At 34.5% G+C, this 7,007-nt stretch overlaps 1 pseudogene; it reads right to left on the bottom strand.

Annotated features, from left to right (window-relative positions):
- Window positions 1–1,600: 1,600 nt before the first annotated feature.
- Window positions 1,601–6,777, bottom strand: LOC105164518 (asparagine--tRNA ligase, cytoplasmic 3-like; annotated as a pseudogene).
- Between the last annotated feature and the right edge of the window lie 230 nt (window positions 6,778–7,007).

Here is a 7,007-nt window from a genome sequence, read left to right as displayed (position 1 = left end):
CCAATAACTATCTTTGAAAAGTTGAATAGCTCCAACGTCGCTAAGAGAAAATCGCACTCCACCATATCATATGCCTTTCCCAAATCAACTTTCATCACACATCTAGGTGGAGTATGCTGCTGATTATATCCCGTCAGTAATTCCTATGCAAGTAAGATATTGTCCCTAATTTTGCACCCCAAAAAAAAGGCATTTTGCACCGGATTAAATAGTTTTTCAAGTACCAATCTAAGATGCTTCACAGGAATCTTAGTAATCACTTCGTATAGAATGTTACAACATGAAATAGGACGAAAATCACCAACAGATAAGGGATTGTGTACCTTAAGAATCAAGGAGATAAGCGTAGAGTTAATCTGCTTCAATAACCGTCCCTTTTGAAAGAATTCCAAAATTGCATGACTCTGAGGATTTTGAGGAATGTCCATAATAGATGGATCCTTTCCCCAAGAATATGAAGCATGCCCCATATTCTGGGTGGACCGATGACCTGGCCTAGCTCCGGCGTCCTATTTATAGGAGTCGCTATCCTTTCGGGATATAACAACTTCCATATTATAAGCATCTAAATATTAGTTATTAAAACCACAAATCATCATAAGAAAAATTTTTAAATAAAAAGTAACTGAAAAAAAAATTAGAAAGTTTGAAAACAATAAATTGAATGATGCACAGAAAAATTCTAATTAGACACTAGGAGTACCTAACACTAGTATTCTGCAAAATGACTGTATAATTAATCTTTAATGGCCTTTCCAATTCTAATTATTTAAATATTATATACAAAACAAGAGGCATTTTAATTATTCACACCATAAACTTTGGAGCTATGAAGTCTCATGGGATGGTTGCATAACCATAAGGTTATTTTCAGCTTTATGGGCATACAACAATCATAGAATATCACAAGTAGAAGAAGTAGCTAATGCTCGTTACATGAGATAAACCTGATTCCTACACATTATTGATTCAGGATTCCAATCAAATTTTCAATGAAATATGAACTTCGAACTAGTTTAGAAAAGGTAGCCAATAATTTTACAAGAAAAGGTATGCCTGTAAAATTATAAATTTTCAAGAGACCATATTTCTGAGTGAAATAAGAAGAAAATACCTGGACCAAGGATTGTGTTAGGAGACTTTCCATGTATGATGTGATTGTGGTCATCATTACCAGCACCGAATAATTAAATTGTGATTTGCAATTATTACAAAGTACATTGGTTTATTTCCCCACAACAACAATATGCAATAGGTCATGACCTTTAAAACCATTAAACCCTTTACATAATATTATGCTTCAGAATGATTCCTGTATAGACTTTACAAATACTGAAGTTCTCCAACAGAATCTGAGATGGATGATAAATACAAAACTCCGTAAAGAATATCACATTGTGCATATTTATATGACTTTGTGTAAAGTGTAGAAAATGTAACTGAAAGAAATTAACTTATAAAGTTCTCATTAGAAGAGTTCAAAGAAAGAAGGAAGACAAAAATGATTTGTTAGTTAACCATGATTGCCAACCTCGCATACCTGGATAAACCTCGTTCGAAGAGTTTAAAAGAGAGATGGAAGACAAAAAGGATATGGAAGTTAACCATGATTTCCAGCCCCATGTACCTGGATAAACCACATTCATAGGCCAGGAAAGATTAGTGTTGAACAATTTATATACTTGTCTATATGCAGCACGAATGGCTTCTGTAACTTTTAAACTCAAGCACAATTTGCAGTTTAAAGTTTTACCCTTGGGGGAGAAGGATCCTTGTAAGCAGCACCACTGCTATATACTGAACTTGCACCCTGCTGATATGTCCATCTAAAAGGAATAATCCATAAAATAAAAGAGAACTATAACAATATAGCATTTAAACATTTGTTACTATAATTATTGCCAGTGTCATTGGTAAAATAATATCATGTCTAGAATCTATCACTTCTGAACGAAAAATAGTGGTTAGATAAGGCAAAGCATGTCAAAATAAAGGCTTTTACATAGGATTTTTCAGATAGCCATCAAGAAATGTGACAATTTTTAAATAAATTAAAGATATAAGGAAAAGACTCTTGCAATTTTTTTGAAGTTATTGCCTCCCAGACAAAATAAAATACTATTATTCCCTATTATAAATATGTAAACGCTATGCTTATCAAACTCCCCAAACTTAAACCAATGCTTTTCCTCAAGCAAAAGTCTGACACTGCAAAAAAATATGTTCTCAACTTTGTGCCAATAATTCACAATAACAAATGTAACCTATGCGTAGATAATCTCAAAACACAAATGCAACACGTTATGCAAATGCTAACTTATCGTAGCGAGAGTAAGAGGCCAATCACATCACAACATTGTCTCGCCAAGTAGAGAGTAGAACAATCAAGCTTCCACAAAATCATAGGTTTCTAAATGTCACCATATTCGTCGCTTCAAGACAATACCCTTTATCTCCTTATTTATGCCTAAGTTGGGACGATTTTTGTTGTTCTTTCTTTCTTTTGGCCACTAATGATTTTTTTTTTATTTTTTCTTCCCCTTTTGTTTTGTCACGGCTTTTATGTCCTTTCTTTTTTCCTTTATTTTTGCCCGTGACTTGCGTTCTTTAGGCCGTATTTTGATCTTTTGACGCGAATGACAACACTTGTGGTGAAGGCACCCGGTTACTCAACCAAAAAATGTTTTACCTAAAGTGCTTTACATGCTCATGGCTCTAGTCACTATTTTACGTGAATAACAACATTTGTGATGAAGTTACCCAGTTACTAAGTGACCTAAACCAGCGGAGCAGATGTAATTTTCCTTTTTTTGCTATTCTTTTTTTTTTCAATTCATGCTAAAAGGAATTTCTTCGGGGAAGGGCCTTTCAATTTTTCAAAATGATGCATGTCCCATGTTAGGCTTATAAGGATCAATTGGGTGGCGTTTTGACAAAAAGTTATGATTTCAGAAGAACTCCTATGATTGAGTGGAAGCAAAGATATTCCAACTCTTTTTCCAGCAATTTAAAATGCATGAAATTAGGCCTCAACTACTCCACATTTACTCAAAGCAACAATCACATAACGCAAGAGCACATTCATGTCTCAATCTTATGCTTCCTAAACCACATTTATTCGTCAAATTATCAACTTTCATTCTAAATAAACCCGAAGAAAAAAAAAACTAGTTTGATAGTATCTGAGAAAAGAGCATAAAATGGAAGTAGTTTGATAGTATAACAGACGACAAAAAGGTAGAATTCTTACATTTGAAATGGTTTATTGGGTTCTTTCACATCAAAATTGGCATATGATAAGTTCCATGTAGTTTCAATTGAACCAAGAGTCTAACCCCAAAATGCTAAACTATCATATTGACACCCCAAAATGCTAAACTATCATACGTTCATACTGACATTCCAACAATCAAATATGTCTAACCAAACTCGATATACCATAAAGAGCTATACATATTGCTTACTTGAATGAGATTACACTGAAGTACATCTGAATCAAAAAGATGAGAAGCACCCACAACAGTAAATCAATTGGAAACCATCGAAAAACCATCCAAGAATATTTTTCAAAAGAACAAACTTGTTAGATATAAAGAAAAGTACTGCACCATAGTGAAAAATGATGAATATCAAGATTTCAAGATAAAATTACAAACGCACATAAGGAAACATGTCTAATGAAATAAATGAAGAGTGGGAGCCAAGAAAACATTTTACCACCATTATCACTTTGCAAAGACTTTCTACTTTCTTTGATCATCATGTGTGTTATTGTTTTCAAAGCCCTAGCCATCCCAACACAGCTGTAGTATTCTGCCTCGTTGCCACCTCATACACATTCCATTAGTGGCTACCATGCATGAAGAAAAATAAATAAGTTTGCAATTCCTCAACCAAAACTACTGCATGTTCATAAGAGGACGTGTATTGTGGGTCTTTCGGCAATTTTGAATAAAATAAATTACAAAGAGGCTTACTTCTAAGGCTTTGATGACTCCTCAAGCTCTACCGCCTTCTGCAACTATTCCTCCGAACTTTCCTTATACAAGTCTACAAGTTTGCTCACCTATGTGGTTGAAAAACATTCAAATACAAGCCAACTGTCAAATGCATGTATATGGCAAGAGTCACAAGACGTCTGTACGTAAATGCGAAACACCAATGCAATGCTTAAAAGAATTGCATTAAAGAGATAAGTAAGAAGGCTATCATATAACTAAGAAGAGAATGAATCATTACAAATACACAACACACAGCAGACACCCAAAAGAAAATATTATTCCAATAAAGAGAATTAGAGATAGGTGCATTAAGGGAAAGAAACTTTGCTAACAATTATACTTTCATATTAGAGATCATGTAAAATATAACAATCTAGTGAACTGTTAAAATATTAAAATTATCCAAAAATTGACTGATTGACTTTCACATGCTTTCTCGAAAACTGATATTAGTTTTCTTATTTTTTATCAAAATTATCATTCCTCATGCTAAAAGATTCACACGGTGGAAACAAAAAATCTGCAAACAACCACATGCAACCACAGATCCACAAAAGTTCACATCCACCAAAAATATTTCGATTTGAATAACACCATAAAAATAAAACAATTACATAAATATAAACAAATTAAGGAGCTAAAAAGATACTTACATAGATATAAATAGAGAAGTCGTCGATTAACTTCTTTCCTTGTTTCTTGACCTTCTTCTCTGGTGCTTTGGTTTTTTAAAACCCTAAAACAAAAATAAAAAATCAAGGTGAAAAGACTACACAAGTTTGTTCGTAAGAAGGACAAGAGAAACAAAGGAGGCTAGCTCTATGGAATTTCCTGTAGTTTCACAAGAAGAATCTAGCTATATAAAATTACTATTGTTTCCAATATGACAGAACCCTAAACTTCATGTAGGGAGTTTGCAGAGTGTCTATCAGAAATCAAGATATTGTGTTAACGAAGTTTTTCTTACCTTTGCTTGAGAACCTCGTAATTCTCTTCTCTTTGGCTACCACCAATAAGTTCCCCATCTAGCAAGCACAAGTGGTCAAATTATTGAAAATTCATAACAAGCTTTATCAAAGAATTACCCATAAGATTTCAATCTACTTGGAAAAATAATGTATTATAGAGAGAAGGGGAGAAAAGGAGAGAGAAGAATAAGAGCCTACCTTAGGTACAAGCACATCCATTGCAGCAACAGTTTTATTTTCTTCATTGACCTTCATAGTTTTGGCTATGCTTGCTTTTGGATGGTTATAGACAATATTTGTTATCATAATTTGGGAGAAAATCAATCACGTATAAGGAATGAGTTGATGAATTGAAGATGATGGATAGAAGATATGGCAAATTACCTTTCATGTTCAGAAGCTAAATTTACCCCCCATTCTACTTTATTCTCAAATTTCCTCACTTTCGCTGCTTCCTCAAGAATGGCAACTGCCTCACAGTAAGCGACTCTGTGAAACTTGGATTTTGCAACCATTTCAAGTCATCGGAGGGCAGCTTTATCAATAAATTTGGTCATGATCTCCATATCGCCATAGCAATAGTCAAGCAACCACTGGCAAAGAAACCTGACATATGCTTCCGCATAGTTCATATTATCCTACAAAAGTGTCAACTCAATTATCTGCTATGCTAGAGCATACTTGGAAGAATTTAAAAAAGAAAAACAATAGCCAATTGCAAGTTTCTGGGATAGCAACACAATGGTTGTTCAGTGTCATTTTTAAAGAAATATGGATTAGTAATCTGGCCGTTTAACTGTAGCTATAGATGAGGAAAAAGAATCTGTTGGTATAGTTACAAAACAAGTAGATTTTGATCAACTTATCCTATCCAAAAGGATAGGAAAATATTAGCAGCAAAATGAGGATATGTTGCATCGAGATAGATTTTTTACACAATTAGTCATTACAGTGCACACAAAAGTTTTCAGTGTGCATGCATTTGTCCCTATAAGATCATTTCTATGTATTTCTCAAGGAGTGGAATATGTAGCATGATAGACAAAAAGTTGAATTGCTTTCTTTTTCATGTGTATCCAAAATTATGTACGACTACACAGAAAAGCTTACACTTAGCACACCTTTATATCAGCAAATGCTATCTCAGGTGCACCACCATCCAAAATTCAGCAAGCTATCTTGGGAGTATGAGATTGTTCTGCTCGAAATGTTGGCCCGATGGTATACACACTACTAGAGCAAATGCATATGTTTCAATAGTTAAAAAATGCTTTCCTAGAGAAAACGTCTTCAGCATAATCAATTTTTCCATCCCTCTTGAGAATGCCACCACCAAGCTTCTATCTCTCAGCCAACTTGTACCTTTCATGTAGCTTTGAGAGGTTCTCTTTAGCCTTAGTAAGCTCAGCAACAGCGGAAACAATTTCCTCCTTACTTACTTTACCAAACTTTAGCTTGGCTACTGCTTCTCCTTTCTCCTTGACAACAAGCTCAGCAGCCTTTATGTCAGATTCTCAAGGAAGAGGGTTCTCTTTTAGCTCCTCTAATTTTTCTGCGTCACTTATTATTATTGTAACTTGAAACATCTCCACCCTCACAATCACTAGTTGTGGTAATAGGAGTATGCACATAAACGAAACCATGCTCCTGGAAGAATGTGTGGGTAGCATATGCCAAGGCAGTTCGGATTCTAGCAACTGCAGAAATCTACATGACCAAAAGAAATTTATTCGAAAAGGAGAATTTGAGACAAGTGCATTAAGGGAAAGAGAATTTGCTAACAAATTTACTTGCATATTAGGGACCATATAAGATATAACAATCTAGTGAATTTTTAACAAGCTTTGTTCCAACAGTCCAACGTGATCTGTATTAAAGGAACAACATTTTGTTTTCCAAACTATAACTAAGGGGTTTAGGTGTAAAATTTGAATTTTTTAGGGGTGCAAGTGTAGTTTTGGAACTCTTTTTTTTTTGGGGGGGGTGGGGGGTTGGGGAGGGGATTGGAGAAGTGTAGTTTCACATTTTCATAGGAGAT

The sequence above is a fragment of the Sesamum indicum genome, linkage group LG6, assembly GCF_026168435.1.
Source record: "Sesamum indicum cultivar Baizhima isolate 11 linkage group LG6, ASM2616843v1, whole genome shotgun sequence".
Lineage (NCBI taxonomy): Eukaryota > Viridiplantae > Streptophyta > Magnoliopsida > Lamiales > Pedaliaceae > Sesamum > Sesamum indicum.
Note: the sequence above shows the minus strand (reverse complement) of the source record. Positions and strands in the feature narration are given on the sequence as shown.